This window comes from Arachis stenosperma, chromosome 8 (assembly GCF_014773155.1).
Source record: "Arachis stenosperma cultivar V10309 chromosome 8, arast.V10309.gnm1.PFL2, whole genome shotgun sequence".
Classification (NCBI taxonomy): domain Eukaryota; kingdom Viridiplantae; phylum Streptophyta; class Magnoliopsida; order Fabales; family Fabaceae; genus Arachis; species Arachis stenosperma.
Window position 1 is genome coordinate 21,184,792 of NC_080384.1, and position 18,210 is coordinate 21,203,001.

Here is an 18,210-nt window from a genome sequence, read left to right on the forward strand (position 1 = left end):
ATGAATCTATCATCCTTGGCAGACCCTTCCTAGCCACAGTAAAGGCTGTGATTGATGTTGATGGAGGTGAACTGATCATTCAAGTGAATGAAGAATCCTCTGTGTTTAAGGCTCAAGGATATCCCTCTGTCACCATGGAGAGGAAGCATGAAGAGCTTCTCTCAAATCAGAGTCAAACAGAGCCCCCACAGTCAAACTCTAAGTTTGGTGTTGGGAGGCCACAACCAAACTCTAAGTTTGGTGTTGAACCCCCACATTCAAACTCTAAGTTTGGTGTTGGGAGGTTCCAACATTGCTCTGAGCATTTGTGAGGCTCCATGAGAGCCCTCTGTCAAGCTACTGACATTAAAGAAGCGCTTGTTGGGAGGCAACCCAATGTCATATTTTATCTATTTTCCTTTGTTATTTTATGTTTTTTTTGTAGGTTGATGATCATGAGAAGTCACAAAATCAATTGAAAAAGCAAAAACAGAATAAAAAACAGGAAGAAAAACAGCACACCCTGGAGGAAGAACCTACTGGCGTTTAAACGCCAGTAAGGCTAGCAGATGGGCGTTTAACGCCCAGTCTGGCACCATTCTGGGCGTTTAACGCCAGAAAGGGGCACCAGACTGGCGTTAAACGCCAGGAAAGGGCAAGAACCTGGCGTTAAACGCCAGAAATGGGCACCAGCCCGGCGTTTAACGCCAGAATTGGCTCAAAACGCGTTTTTGCATGCCATTTGGTGCATGGATGACTTTTCCTTGACACCACAGGATCTGTGGACCCCACAGGATTCCCACCAACCCCACCACTCTCTCTTCACCAATCACCTCAATACCTCTTCCCCAAAAATCCTTCACCTATCAAATCCCATCTTTCTCTTCACCACTCACATCCATCCTTCATAAAACCCCACCTACCTCACCCTTCAAATTCAAACCACTTTCCCTCCAAACCCACCCATACATGACCGAACCATGAGCCCCCCTCCTATATAAACCCTTCTTCACTCCTTCATTTTCACACAACCTAAACACCACTTCTCACCTTCTTTGGCCGAACACAACGCCATTCCCTTCTTCCTCATTTCTTCTTCTTCTACTCTCTTCTTTCTTCTTTTGCTCGAGGACGAGCAAACCTTTTAAGTTTGGTGTGGTAAAAGCATTGCTTTTTGTTTTTTCATAACCATTTATGGCATCTAAGGCCGGAGAAACCTCTAGAAAGAGGAAAGGGAAGGCAAAAGCTTCCACCTCCGAGTCATGGGAGATGGAGAGATTCATCTCAAGGGTGCATCAAGACCACTTCTATGAAGTTGTGGCCTTGAAGAAGGTGATCCCCGAGGTCCCTTTTTCACTCAAAAAGAGTGAATATCCGGAGATCCGACATGAGATCCGAAGAAGAGGTTGGGAAGTTCTTACCAACCCCATTCAACAAGTCAGAATCTCAATGGTTCAAGAGTTCTATGCCAATGCATGGATCACCAAGAACCATGATCAAAGTGTGAACCCGGATCCAAAGAATTGGCTTACTATGGTTCGGGGGAAATACTTGGATTTTAGTCTGGAAAATGTAAGGTTGGCATTCAACTTGCCCATGATGCAAGGAGATGAACATCCTTACACAAGAAGGGTCAACTTTGATCAAAGGTTGGACCAAGTCCTCACTGACATTTGTGAAGAGGGCGCCCAATGGAAGAGAGATTCAAGAGGGAAGCCGGTTCAATTGAGAAGGCATGACCTCAAGTCCGTGGCTAGAGGATGGTTGGAGTTTATCCAACGCTCAATCATTCCACTAGCAACCGGTCCGAAGTTACTCTAGACCGGGCCATCATGATCCATAGCATCATGATTGGAGAAGAAGTGGAAGTTCATGAGGTTATAGCCCAAGAACTCTATAAGGTGGCGGACAAGTCCTCTACCTTAGGAAGGTTAGCCTTCCCTCATCTCATTTGTCACCTCTGTTATTCAGTTGGAGTTGACATAGAAGGAGACATCCTTATTGATGAGGACAAGCCCATCACTAAGAAAAGGATGGAGCAAACAAGAGACCTCTCTCATCATGAGATCCCTGAGATGCCTCAAGGGATGCACTTTCCTCCACAAGACTATTGGGAGCAACTGAATACCTCCCTAGGAGAATTGAGTTCCAACATGGGACAACTAAGGGTGGAGCACCAAGAACACTCCATTCTCCTCCATGAAATTAGAGAAGATCAAAGAATCATGAGAGAGGAGCAACAAAGACAAGGAAGAGACATTGAGGAGCTCAAGCACTCCATAAGACCTTCAAGAGGAAGAACAAGCCGCCATCACTGAGGTGGACCCGTTCTTTAATCTCCTTGTTCTTTATTTTCTTGTTTTTTTTTTCGAATTTTCATGCTTATGTTTATCCATGTTTGTGTCTTATGATCATTAGTGTCTTAGTGTCTATGCCTTAAAGTTATGAATGTCCTATGAATCCATCACCTCTCTTAAATGAAAAATGTTCTTAATTGAAAAAGATAAGAATTGCATGAATTTTGAATTTTATAATAGTTTAATTATTTTGATGTGGTGGCAACACTTTTGTTTTCTGAATGTATGCTTAAACAGTGCATATGTCTTTTGAAGTTGTGGTTCATGAATGTTGGCTCTTGAAAGAATGATGAAAAAGGAGACATGTTACTGAGGATCTGAAAAATCATAAAAATGATTCTTGAAGCAAGAAAAAGCAGTGAATACAAAAAAAAAAAGAGACGGAAAAAAAAAGAAAGAGAAAAAGAAAGAAAAAAAGAAAGAAATAAAGTTGTGATCCAAGGCAAAAAGAGTGTGCTTAAGAACCCTGGACACCTCTAATTGGGGACTTTGGCAAAGCTGAGTCACAATCTGAAAAGGTTCACCCAATTATGTGTCTGTGGCATGTATGTATCCGGTGGTAATACTGGAAGACAGAGTGCTTTGGGCCACGGCCAAGACTCATAAAGTAGCTGTGTTCAAGAATCATCATACTTAACTAGGAGAATCAATGACACTATCTGGATTCTGAGTTCCTAAAGAAGCCAATCATTCTGAATTTCAAAGGATAAAGTGAGATGCCAAAACTATTCAGAGGCAAAAAGCTAAAAGCTCCGCTCATCTAATTAATACTGATCTTCGTAGATGTTTTTGAAGTTCATTGCATATTCTCTTCTTTTTATCTTATTTGATTTTCAGTTGCTTGAGGACAAGCAACAATTTAAGTTTGGTGTTGTGATGAGCGGATAATTTGTACGCTTTTTGGCATTGTTTTTAGTATGTTTTTAGTATGATCTAGTTAGTTTTTAGTATATTTTTATTAGTTTTTAGCTGTGATTTCAGGTATTTTCTGGCTGAAATTGAGGGACCTGAGCAAAAAACTTATTCAGAGACTGAAAAGGACTGCAGATGCTGTTGGATTCTGACCTCCCTGTACTCAAAGTGGATTTTCTGGAGCTACAGAAGCCCAATTGGCGCGTTCTCAACGGCGTTGGAAAGTAGACATCCTGGGCTTTCCAGCAATATATGATAGTCCATACTTTTCCCAAGATTTGATGGCCCAAACCGGCGTTCAAAGTCACCTTCAGATTTCCCAGCGTTAAACGCCGGAATTGGCACCAAAATGGGAGTTAAACGCCCAAACTGGCACAAAAGCTGGCGTTTAACTCCAAGAAGAGTCTCTACACGAAAAATGCTTCATTGCTCAGCCCAAGCACACACCAAGTGGGCCCGGAAGTAGATTTTTATGTCATTTACTCATCTTTGTAATCCTTAGGCTACTAGTTCCCTATAAGTAGGACCTTTTACTATTGTATTTGACATCTGGAGATCTTTGAATCTTTTGATCACTGGGGGCTGGCCTCACGGCCATGCCTAGACCTTGTTCTTATGTATTTTCAACGGTGGAGTTTCTACACACCATAGATTAAGGTGTGGAGCTCTGCTGTACCTCGAGTATTAATGCAATTACTATTGTTCTTCTATTCAATTCCGATTGTTCTTGTTCCAAGATATCACTTGTTCTTCAACTTGATGAATGTGATGATCCATGACACTCATCATCATTCTCACCTATGAACGTGTGACTGACAACCACCTCCGTTCTACCTTAGATTGGGTGAATATCTCTTGGATTCCTGATACACGATGCATGGTTGATCGCCTGACAAACGAGCCAGCCATTCTGTGAGATCAGAGTCTTCGTGGTATAGGCAAGAACTGATGGCGGCATTCAAGAGAATCCGGAAGATCTAACCTTGTCTGTGGTATTCTGAGTAGGATTCAATGATTGAATGACTGTGACGTGCTTCAAACTCCTGAGGGCGGGGCGTTAGTGACAGACGCAAAAGAATCACTGGATTCTATTCCGGCCTGATCGAGAACCGGCAGATGGATAGCCGTGCCGTGATAGGGTGCATTGAACATTTTTACTGAGAGGATGGGAGGTAGCCACTGACAACGGTGAAACCCTTGCATAAGCTTGCCATGGAAAGGAGTAAGAAGGATTAGATGAAGACAGTAGAAAAGCAGAGAGACGGAAGGGACAAGCATCTTCATACGCTTATCTGAAGCTCTCACCAATGATATACATAAGTATCTCTATCTTTATCTTTATGTTTTATTCATATATCATCTATACCCATTTGAGTCTGCCTGACTAAGATTTACAAGGTGACCATAGCTTGCTTCATACCAACAATCTCCGTGGGATCGACCCTTACTCGCGTAAGGTTTATTACTTGGACGACCCAGTGCACTTGCTGGTTAGTTGTGCAAAGTTGTGTTTATGCCATGGTATTGAGCACCAAGTTTTTGGGGCCATTACTAGGGATTAATTGAGTTGTGAAAAGTAGTGATCACAATTTCGCACACTAATCATGCATTCAAAAATCACAGAAAATACCACCACATTTAAGTAAATAACACTATTCTTAAATTAAGCTCAATTTCTCATGCAATACATCACTTCTTTTTCTTTTCTTTTTAGATTCAAGTTCAGTGAGTGGTACATGAAACATATTTTTAGCATAAAAAAAAAAGAAAACTAAACTAGTCCTAAGATTCCAACTAATAAAGGATCATGCATCAAACAAAACAAAATAGCAGAAAACCGGAACATAACATAGAAAAAGAAGGGAGGAATAAAAATGAAAGGAACTCAACCACCTTAGTTATCCTAGCGGTCATTTTATTCTTCAGGTTGTGCTCCTTCGTGAAGATGATTCGCCTCCCTTTTGTGCCAGAAAACCAATAAGCGCAGCGTCCAACAACACCAAACTTAAAGGTTTGCTTGTCCTCAAGCAAATAAGAACCGAAAATAGAAGAGACAAATATTATGAAAAAATAAAAGGATAAAAGAATAAGAGAGAATTAGGATTGGGAGAGAGAGAGAAAGAAAACTGGGCGGTGCAAGCGACGCGGCCGCGTGGGGCACGCGTTTGCGTGATTGCATTTTAGTTAGTTGACGCGGTCGCGTCGGTCATACGGTCGCGTGACCCATGTTATACTTCGGGCGCGAGTGCAGCCTCGCGCCTGCACAACTCTCTGTTCGAATTTAAATATTTGCCAAATTTGGGGTGACGCGATCGCGTGGGGCATACGATCGTGTGAGTGGCTTCAGAAGGGAATGACGCGGACGCGTCGGCGACGTGTTCGCATGATAGGGATTATGTGTCTAGCAGCAAGCCAGCACCACTCCAGCACAATATTTGGTTGTGTACCCTTTTTACGTCGAAAATCAGGGCACGCGGCCGCGTGGGTCACGCGGTCGCGTGGGAGGCTAATATTCTCACATGAGGCAGACGCGTCGGGGATGCGATCGCGTGGGGTGATTTGTGCCACTGGCACGCCTCCAGCCACGCTCCAGCGTGACTCTCTGTTCGTTTTTATTTTCTCCCCTCTCCTTTCGACGCGGACGCGTCGCTAATGCAGTCGCGTCGCGTGACTTTTTTTTTTGAGATATAGCTTGAGGTGTTCAGTTCCTGGGAGAACATAGCTGCATGATCAGAAATATAGCTTGAGGTGTTCAGTTCAACCTCTGGCCATTCACGGTAAATTTTCTGTCAGAATTTTCTTCCTGTATTTCCACATGACCATATGGTGAGGCTCTGGTAACCACAAACGGTCCTGACCACCAGGATTTCAGCTTTCTGGGAAAGAATTTGAGCCTTGAATTATACAAAAGCACTCTTTGTCCTGGCTCAAAGACTCTGATGGCAATCTTCTTATCATGCAGTAGCTTGGTTCTTTCCTTATAGAGCTTGGCATTCCCGTAGGCTGAATATCTGAATTCATCAAGCTCATTCAACTGAAGCATCCGCTTAATTTCTGCAGCTTCTGAATCAAGATTCAGATACCTAATTGCCCAATAAGTCTTGTGCTCCAGCTCAACTGGCAAGTGACAGGCTTTGTCATAGACTAACTGATATGGGGACATGCCAATTGGAGTCTTGTATGCTGTCCGGTATGCCCAGAGAGCATCATCAAGCTTCCTAGACCAGTCCTTTCTTGAAACACTAACGGTCTTCTCCAAAATCCTCTTAAGCTCCCTGTTGGAAACTTCAACCTGTCCACTTGTCTGAGGGTGATAGGGGGTTGCCACTTTATGACGAACTCCATATCTATGCAGAAGAGAGTCTAGTTGTCTGTTACAGAAGTGACTTCCTCCATCACTAATGAGTGTCCTTGGGACACCAAACCGGCTAAAGATATACCTCTGAAGAAAGCTCATTACCACCTTGGCATCATTGGTGGGCAAAGCCACAGCTTCCACCCATTTGGAAACATAGTCCACTGCCACTAGGATATAGTTGTTTGAATGTGAGGGTGGAAAAGGTCCCATGAAATCAATACCCTACACATCAAACAACTCAACCTCAAGAAGTCCCTGCTATGGCATTTCATGGTTGGCAGGGAGATTTGCAGCTTTTTCACATCTGCCACAGTGCTTTACAAATGCTCTTGAGTCCCTGAAGAGAGTCGGCCAGTAAAACCCGCTCTGAAGGACTTTTGTAGCTGTCCTCTCACCACCAAAGTGGCCTCTATAATCAGACCCATGACAGTGCCAAAGAATCTGCTGCTTTTCCTCATCTGGGACACATCTTCGAATTATCCCATCTGAGCACCTTTTAAAAAGGTATGGTTCTTCCCAAATATAGTACTTTGCATCAGTCACTAGCTTCTTCACTTGTTGCCTACTGTACTCCCTTGGGATAAAATTCATGGCTTTGTAATTTGTAATGTCTGCAAACCATGGTGCCTGCTGAATGAGGAACAATTGTTCATCTGGAAATGTCTCAGTCACAGCTGTGGGTGGTTGTTTTCCTACTTCAGGCTCAATTCTGGAGAGATGGTCAGCTACTTGATTTTCTGACCATTTCCTGTCTTTTATCTCAATATCAAACTCCTGAAGGAGTAACACCCATCTAATTAATCTTGGTTTAGAATCGTGTTTGGTTAGAAGGTACTTCAAAGCAGCATGATCAGTATAAATAACAACCTTAGAACCAAGTAAATAGGACCTAAACTTATCAACAGCATGCACAACAGCTAATAATTCCTTTTTTGTAGTTGTGTAATTCTTTTGGGCATCATTTAACACACGACTGGCATAGTAAATGACATGTACAAGTTTACCATGCCTTTGTCCTAAAACAGCTCCTATAGCAAAGTTACTAGCATCACACATTAATTCAAATGGTAGATCCCAGTCAGGGGGAGCTATAATGGGGGCAGAGGTAAGGTTTGCTTTTAGAGTTTCAAAAGCATGCAAACAATCAGAATCAAAGATAAAGGGAACATCAGCAACCAAGAGGTTGCTTAGAGGTTTAGCAATTTTAGAAAAATCATTTATAAATCTTCTATAAAATCCTGCATGACCCAAGAAACTCCTGATTGCCTTAACATTAGTTGGTGGTGGTAATTTTTCAATTACCTCCACTTTTGCTCTATCAACCTCAATTTCCTTACTTGAAATCCGGTGTCCATGAACAATACCTTCTGTAACCATAAAATGGCATTTTTCCCAATTTAAAACAAGGTTTGATTCTTGACATCGCTTCAAGACAAGAGATAAATGCTTAAGGCAAGATTCAAAAGAATTACCAAAAACAAAAAAGTCATCCATAAATACCTTAATAAATTTTTCAACCATATCAGAAAAAATTGAAAGCATACACCTCTGAAAAGTTGCTAGAGCATTGCAAAGTCCAAAAGGCATTCTTCTGTAGGCAAATACTCCAAAGGGACATGTGAATGCTGTCTTTTCTTGATCTTGAGGGTCCACTGCAATTTGATTATATCCATAATATCCATCTAGAAAACAATAAAATGCATGACCAGCTAACCTCTCAAGCATCTGATCATTGAAAGGTAGGGGAAATGATCCTTCTTTGTAGTAGTGTTGAGCCTCCTGTAGTCTATACACATTCTCCATCCTGTGACAGTTCTTGTGGGAATGAGCTCATTCTTTTCATTTTTGATCACTGTTATCCCTCCTTTCTTGGGAACTACCTGCACAGGACTCACCCAAGGACTGTCAGAAATAGGGTAAATAATTCCTGCTTCCCATAGTTTCATTACCTCTTTTTGGACCACCTCTTTCATGGTTGGATTGAGTCTCCTTTGTAGTTGCACAACTGGTTTAGCATCATCTTCAAGGAGGATCTTGTGCATACACTTGGTTGGACTAATCCCTTTCAAGTCACTAATGGTCCACCCAAGAGCTATTTTATGACTCTTGAGTACTGAAATAAGTGCCTCTTCCTCTTCAAGCTTTAGGGAAGAGCTAATAATCACTGGATATGAGTCATTCTCACCTAAGAACACATATTTCAGAGAAGGGGGTAAGGATTTGAGCTCAAGCTTAGGGGCTTCCTCCTCTGCTTTAGGCGTGTGAATCATAACCTTCTGGGGTGGTGAATTATCAACCTCAATCAATTCATACTCAGAGATGGGATCCAGAATATCATCAAGCACCTCAGCTTTCAGTACCTCTTGAACAAGTGGTTCAATAACATCTATTCTCATACACCCTTCAGAATCATTAGGGTGCTTGAGAGCTTCAAAAACATGAAGGACCACCTGTTCTTCATTGACCCTCAGGGTTAATTCACCATTTTGGACATCAATTAGAGCTCTACCTGTAGCTAAAAAGGGTCTACCAAGTATAATAGAGGATTTTACCTCCTCTTCCATGTCTAATATAACAAAGTCAACAGGAAAGATGAATGGTCCTATTTTAACAAGTAAATCCTCAATAACACCCACAGGTAATTTAATAGAAAGATCAGCAAGTTGAAGAGAAATACGAGTGGGTTTTACCTCCTCAATTTGAAGCTTTTCATGACTGAAAGTGGCATGAGATTGATGCTAGCTCCAAGATCACATAAAGCTCTCTGAATGGTGACATCTCCAATGGTGCAAGGAATGACAAAGCTCCCTGGGTCTGGCATCTTCTCAGGAAGGTTGTGTTGAATAATGGCACTACATTCCTTAGTTAACACCACTGTCTCTTGTTCCTTCCAATTCCTCTTGTGGGTCAATAATTCTTTCATAAATTTAGCATAGAGAGGCATTTACTCCATCCTAAGCTTAGTCAGCTTCTTTGGTGGAAAAAAATTTTGTGAGAAACTCAGTAACCACCTTGTTCCAAGTGTCCAAACTCTCTTTGGGTTGGGAATCTAGCCATAACTTTGCTCTATCCCTCAGAGCAAATGGGAAGAGCATGAGTTTGTACACATCTGGGTTTACTCCATTTGTCTTCACTGTATCACAAATTTGCAGAAAGCTAGAAATAAACTGATTTGGGTCTTCGTGGGGAAGACCGTGATACTGACAGTTTTGTTGCACCAGGGTGACCAGTTGAGGCTTCAACTCAAAGTTGTTCGCAGCAATAGGAGGCACCATGATGCTTTTTCCATAAAGATCTGCAGTAGGAGAAGAGTAAGAGCCAAGCACTCTCCTTTGTTGTTCATTCCCATTCGGGTTTGCCGCATTGGGATTATCAGTATTAATCGGATCCATAGTGGATTCTGTAGCCTTGTAAAGTCTTGCTTGTTGTAAACGCCGCCTGAAAGTCCTTTCAGGTTCAGGATCAAAGCCTAATAGATATTCTTTGTCTCTGTTCCTGCGCATAAACAAACAGAAAATAAGAAAGAATGAGAATCTCTACATTAGAGTGTAGAGAATTCTCAGTGAGGTAACCTATGTAAAGAGATAAATAAAAAAATACTAAATAAAATATATAAATAAATAGAAAAAAAAGTAATAAATAGGTAACACCAAACTTAATTTCAGAAATTAAGTAAAATATTGGTGTTATTTATTTATTAAAAAAAATTTGAAATTTTATTTTTTTTTATTTTTTTATTTTTTTATTTTTATAAAAGAAAAAAAAAACAAAAAAAAAGAAAGAAGGAAAACGTGACAGGGGAGGGGGGAACAAAAGAAAAAAGAAGGAAGTGTAAAAAGAAAAAAATATTAACGTAAAAAAGATTTTTTTTTGGAAAAATAATAAAATAATATTTAAATAAAAATTAAAACTAAAACGCCTAATCTAAGCAATCAAGCAACTAATAGTTGTTAATCACTATCAATCCCCGGCAACGGTGCCAAAAACTTGGTGCGGAATTTACAACCCACAAACTTACTGGCAAGTGCACCGAGTCGTACCAAGTAATACCTTACGTGAGTAAGGGTCGATCCCACGAGGATTGATGAATTAAGCAACAATAGCGTTTGATAAGATTAGTTAGGCAAGCAGAAAAGAGTGTTGGAAGTTCAAAAACATTAAAGAGTAATGTTAGAATTTCAGAAAGCAAGCAGCAATGAGTTGGGAATAAAATATGGAGAAGATAGTTAAGGTTTCAGAGTTATCTATTTTTCTGGATTTATTTTTTTATTACTAATTAATTTAATTATGCAAGATTTTAATTTATGGAAAACTATATGTGACTAGACCCTAATTCCTTAGACCTTCCTAGTCTCCTCTAAAATTTATTAACTGCCAATTCCTTGGTCAATTAATTCCAATTAGAGGGTAATAATCAACTTCTAGTTTATATGCCACAAAAATTTTAATTACCCAAAAATAAGAGGATTATATGTCACGTATCTTGTTAAATTCAAATAATTAAAATTTAGGAGACTATGTTTTCTAGCTGTTGTTCAAGTAAAGAGCTTTTCCAAATTTTACAAGAACTCAAATAGAAAGAGGGTCATACTTCCGTTCCACCCAATTTCATAAGATAAAGAATGAAAACATGTCATAAATTTATAAATCAGTACATAAATTAAAATAAGAAAAGCAATAAAATCAATCCATACAAATAGATAGAGCTCCTAACCTTAACAATGGAGGATTAGTTGCTCATGGTTCAGAGAAGAAAATAAGGATTGTGGTAAAAATTATGTGTCCTTGTCTAAATGTACAGAGTTCCTATTTATAACTAATCCTAATTATTTTAAAATCTAATTATCTAAAATTAAAATTAATATCTTTTCCTAAAAGATAAGATTTAAATTTAAATTCGAATTAATTAACAGATCTTTAGTTGATGGGTGGGGACCACTTGATTTGTCCATTCTGCAGCTTCTAATCTGTGTTTTCTGGGCTGGAACTGGGTCAAAACGCAGCCCAAAATTGCCCCCAGCGTTTTCTGTAATATTGCAGATCGCGCATGTGACGCGTCCGCGTCGTCCACGCGCTCGCGTCATTGCGATTTCTCCATTCCGCGCGGTCGCGTGAGCCATGTGTCCGCATCGGTCTTCGTTGGTCATCTCTTTGGTTTCTTCTTTTTCTCTGCAGAAACTTCATCAAATCCCTCCGAATGCTACCTAAAATAAATAAAATTGCACAAAACTCAAAATAGCATCCATAGTGGCTAAAATATAATTAATTCTTAATTAAACTCAACAATTTAAGTGCAAATTCACTAGGAAAAGATAGACAAGATGCTCACGCATCATAAAACTGGGTGTAGAAAATTAATCGGTCTTGATAGTTGTTTCTTGAAGAGATACTTTGGGGTCCAACTATTATCCGTTGTAAGTCAAGATGCAAATAATCACTTCTATGTGATAGCATTTGCTGTTGTTGACAATGAAACGAAGGAGAGTTAGAAGTGGTTCCTCACCTTATTACAAAAAAATCTTGAAGATAAATACATTTATGAGTGGAATTTTATCTCGGACCAACAAAAGATATTCTTTTAATTTAGTTGTTTTCAAATCGATGTATAAATTAATTTAGTTGTGATTATTTATCTTATTTGATGATTATATACTAACAAGCACTTTGTTGGAGAATGGAAAGCTATATATTTAATACGTGGCTTTTACTTTCATTTAAAAATGAGCACAAATCTAATAACTGGCAGAGACATAAACTTCAATAGATTCTGTATAGAAATGTTCAATATATGCATATCAAAAAAACAATTATTAGACACTTTGACTATATTCTTAAACCAAATATTATTAAATGCTTTCTTCTTGTAACTCTAGAAGTTTAATACACTGACTATATTGGAAACTAACAAAAAACAATTATTTAGTTAATATCTTAGTCAGTGTATAAAATTCTTTAAATAACCATGTTTGCACTTCTTGCTCTGCACTATTTTTTAGTTAACATTATTAGTTCAATTTAGTTGCTGATTATGATACTTTTACTTTCATTTGATTGGACTGTTTTGAGATATGTTGTATGAACGACTTATAAGGTATTTAATAACAGATGTTTTCGAGCTAATTATTCTAGTGATGTTATCAATATCTTGCTTATTAGGGATTGTTGCTTGTTATAACAATTCAATTGCATTTTATTGTCTACTATTTTCAATTTAAGTTGTGTTTATTTACTTGTTCTTAGGGATTGTTTCGTGCACTAAAGGAGGTGATGTTGCACGCTCATCACCGAAATTGTGTCAGGTATATTTGAAAAAATTTTACAAATAGATATAAGGACAAGCAAGTCAAGAATGTTGTATGGGAATGTGCTAAATGCACCACTGATGCTAAATTCCAAGCGAGTATAAAGAAATTGAAAAGGATCAACGAAAAAGCATGGAGTTACCTAGAAAAATTTGAGCCTGCTTACTGGACCAAAGCTCACTTCAGTCACGGGCCAAAGTGTGACAACCTCACCAATAACATGTTTGAGGTTTGGAACGCAAAAATGGTGAACTACCGGTCAAAATCAATTCTTACAATGTGTGAGGAACTTCGGTGCTATATCATGCTACGGATGACCAAGTACAAACTAGTATTGGAGACACACATCAGAACTGAGATCGCACCTACTCAACAGAAAAGGTTTGATGACATTATGAAGGATATCAGATATTGGCGGCTAGTTTGGGTTGGTGATGATGAAAGGAGAGTCTTCGAGGTTCAACAAGGCTCCAAGAAGCTTTCTATCAACCTGTCTACAAACAAATATACATGCAAAACTTGGCAATTAACTGGTATAGTCACTAAACTATGTTAGTTAGTTTATAGTTGTTAAATTACACTTGTATGTTGCTAAATACATTGTAATTGTAGGTCTTCCTTGCGTTCATGCACTTGCTGCCATAGCTAGAAGGAGTGACAGACCTGAGACATATGTCCACCCTCTGCTTAAGATTGGGCCAGCAATAGCAACGTACCAACATTGCATACAACCTGTTAATTCTGAGAAATATTGGGAGAAGACAAATTATTTGAAACCAATTCTCCCAAAGCTAAAGAGGCTAGTTAGCAGATCTGTCAAGAGAAGAAGAAAAGAGTCATCTGAGACTGAAGCGAGCAAAACTGACAGCAACAAAGTTAAGAAGACATTTCGGGTTACTTGTAGCAAGTGTGGAGAGGTTGGCCATAATTAAAAGACTTGCAAATGACCTCTAGCAGCAACAACTAGACGTCCAACTAATCTAAACAGAAGAAAGACAAAGGCTGGTACAAATCTTGGAACATCAAACCAACCTGCAGAGGAGATGCATATCTCACAATCAGCACCCCAAATGCAGATAAACCACCATAAATAATGTACTAATTATTGATCGTGAGGACTAAATTGGGTTTTTAATGCTTCTATAAAGACTTAGTTGGATATTTTAAAAATCATTGGGACTTATATGTTTTTTTTTAAATTCCACAAGGACTGACTTAAAGTTTTATTTGACTAATTTTTTCATTATTTTAGAATGTGGTTGATCATCCTAATCCAACTCAGTCCGCAGCTAATGCACCAGGTTCTGTGTCTAGTATGGTGAGTAAAATTGGATGTAAAGATCTGTAATTTGTGTTACTACACTTTTAGATTTGCTTCCATAACTTTGTTTACTCTTTGTATATGCTATCTTCTTTATCACAGGGTGCAGCAAATTCTGGAGCAACAACTCCCCTAAGTGCAAGGGCCAAGCAGTCTATCATTGGACCACAATATCCTGCACCAGTCCAGTCTAGCACTCCACCTCCTATTCCACCACCTAGACCAAGTCAATGCATCTCGGCAGAAACAATTGCAGCGGCAAGTAAGGGTACTACATCAAGGATATTCCATTTTATTCCAAATCTTGGTTCAAGCATCCGAGACAGAAGTGATTGAAGACAAATGATTATGCTTTTTATGTAATAGTTTGGTTTGTATTTTGGTAATGAGCTTTCAAGTTGATGGACCTAAACTTGAAATACTCTTAATTTAGAGATTGATGTGAGGTTAGTGTGGATGAAACTTTTTTTGTGGATTATGTTTTGGCTCATGTATGGCCGAATTCTGACTTTAGTTTAAGTTACTACTGTGATAATTATGTTATTTTTATTAGGTTGAATCTGTGACTTGCATCCTATGTTTTGAAGTTTCTATTTGACATCAAAGCAATATATTTACTGTTATAAGTAATGTTGCTGTTATTTTTTTTATTACTCATTTCAATCTACGTATTAGTGAACTTATAAGTAATGGTACTGTTGTTTTTTTATTTTCCGTTATTCATTTGACTACATGACATAGCAATATGATTTTGTGTTTGGGTCATCAACCAAACAATATTGGAAGAAAACTTTTAAGCTGATATATTGCATAAATTTTCTTCTTCTCACAAGCATTTAGATCACAAAAAAGCATATAAATTTGTATACAAGTTTTAGTGAACTCTTAATACTAACATATAACTTACAAAATAGCTATTGTAACTAACAAAATCAACACTAATACTGCAAAGAATATGATAACAAGTACTACATTCGTACATTTACTCTTGTCCTCAGCTTTTGGGACTACATTTTTCTGAATCTCTAACAAATCAATTCTATTTTGCAATTTCATTAGTCTGTGTTCCAAACCAGCATCATTGGTATCATACATGGGTGAAATATCAACAACAATCTCACCACCACCCATGGTAACATTTTTCACCGAATCATCATTCTTCAACTTAATGTCAAAAATCTTGTCAACCCATGCAAAGAACTTGTAATGAGATAACTTTTTCTGCTCATCGCATAAACACAAGTCTTCAACACAATTCTTATAGAATGTAAATTATTCGAAATCCTACAATTGTTTACCTTATATAGTAGGCATCCAAAAAACAGTCTATCCGAATTTTCACGAGTCCTTAAAGTAAAGATTATTGCATACAAACCGCATAGGCATTTTGGGTGTTGCCCTTTGGGATTTCAACTTTGCTTAGTCTGCTAATGTCACTGTCTCCGATACCGCTGCAACTATGGACACCGCCGAGTCTCCCATCACGGCGATTCGAAGACGACGAGCTTCCTTTGCTTGGTGTCATTGCAGGTGCTGATAAACTAGGGTTCCAAAAGCTTCAACGAAAAAGACGTTTCTGTTTGAGTAGAAAAGGGTTGAGGTAGAGGAGAAGAAGCGCGACCTTGTGTCTCCTACTAAAACGCAACGTTTGATGCCAAGTCTTAAACAACGCCATTTTCATAAGGTGGTTGGAGACTAATTTTTCCTTCTATAACACGTGTACATGTTGCTAGACACGCTGGTAAGTAACCATGTCACTTTAGCTTTTTCCGATAGCATAAAACGGAAAAATAGATCTAGGGATTATTTTGACTGCTGAAGAAACCATAAAAACTAATTTGTGTGTTAATTTTTTTCGAAGACTAAAACATTTAATTTTAAAATCTTCGAAAATTAATTTAAATAATTATTCTTATCTTTTTATCTCTTTAAAGTGAATTATAAAAAAAATAATAAATTCAGAATTTTATTTATGTTCTCAGTTGAGTCAAATATAAAGAATATTTTAAACGAATCCAAACATTTAATATTAATGAGCGTGTGTCGGTCATTGAAAAGTTTGAGAATGGTTTCTTTTGCCTTTAATGGATTATTTCAAATCAGAAATGTTTAAGGGTAAAAAACAAAATAGCCAAAACAGGCTAAAATTATTATCTAACGCACGTTGAATATAAATGAAGGAAGACATTCACATAAAAATGTTTAAAACATTTTTTTTAAATATTTTTAAGTAATTAAAATTTAATATATATAATTTATTAAATTATATTATTTTTATTAAAATTAAATTAGATAAATTAATTTGGCTAAAAAATTGATAAATTATATTTTGAATTTATCTAAATTAAATTTTTTTATAAAAAATAACTACAATATTATTGTTATAAAAAATTATTAATATATTTTTATTATATATATGTATATATATATAAATTTTAAGAACCTTAAATTTTAACAATTTTTTTCTATTTCGTTATAGGGTTAGAATTTAAAATTTTTAAAATATATATATATAATAAAAATATTTTAATAATTTTTTATAATAAAATTATTCTAGTCATTTTCTATAAAAAAAATATTAATTTAAATTAGTTCAAGGTTTGGTTTATTGATTTTTTGGCCAAATTAATTTGTTTGATCTAATTTTGACAAAATTAACATAGCTTAATTGATTATATTTATTAAATTTTAATTAATAAAAAATATCTTAAAAAAATATTTTAAACATCTTTATCTAAGTAGCTTCTATAAACGAATACTCATATGCGCCTACTTCTTTCTTTATATTTACATGTTTTTCTTTTTTTTTATTCATAGCAAGTAATCAATTTTAAATTAGTTTGTCTAATTAATTTAAAATTAATTCCGATTTTTTTATTCTAAATTATGTGTTTTCTTTTTTATTTTATATTAATTTTACTTTAGTTGTTATTATCTTTGACCGGCCAAAATTTTATTATAGCTAATTTTTATATAAATATTTTTAGATTGAAGTCTTATTATAATTCAAACAGGTTATAAATCATCGATTTTTTTAATTTAAAAAAAAAATAATTTTATTTCTAAAATATACTACATAATCATTTATATACGGTCTTTTTCCCTTTTTTTTAACATCAATTGTTTATTATATAATGTGTATTTTATTCCATTTTTAATTATTCTTTACATTTAAAGTTGTTATATATTAACACATATATTAAAAATATTAACATCTATAATTTTTAAAAAATAATAAAAAAATTATCATTTATATTTGAAATACATAATTTTACATGAATAAAATAAATATCATTCAAATACTATAATTCCATTATTTTTAGATCACACAAAAATTTTATGTGATAATATAACATCTAAAAATTTAAGATTTAACATCCAAAAAGACATCAATAATAACATTCAAAACAACCAAATTCTACCACTTCAACTTTCCTAAAATTTGGCTAGGTCTTACTTATATGTCGTATGTTTTCCCTTTCATAACTTCTACTATATAGAGTAGAATGCATTAGCCACCAATTTTTTTTTTATAAAATTAAGTAATTATATTAATTAATGACATAAGTTTTAAAGAAAAAAATACCTATAACATTAAGGTAATTAATATCTAATATAATAGAATCTTCACATAAAAAAAATAAATATAATACGGTATAATATTTAAATTTTGTCATTTTTAATGTAACAGTTCAGACCACCCGCTAGTATGATATTGTCCGTTTTGGCACACAATGCTTCACGATTTTGCCTTTGACGATAGGGATGATAGCCGAAGCCCCCCACACTCACTTGTCAAAATGCGTCATGCTAGGGAGAGGTATCCACACCCTTATAAGGCAAGCTTCGTTCCCCTCCCCAAACGATGTGGGACTTTACAATCCACCCACCCTAAGGGAGCTCAGCGCCCTCGCTGGCACATTGATCCGGGCTCTGACTCTGATACCATCTGTAACAGCCCAGTCCACCCGCTAACACGAA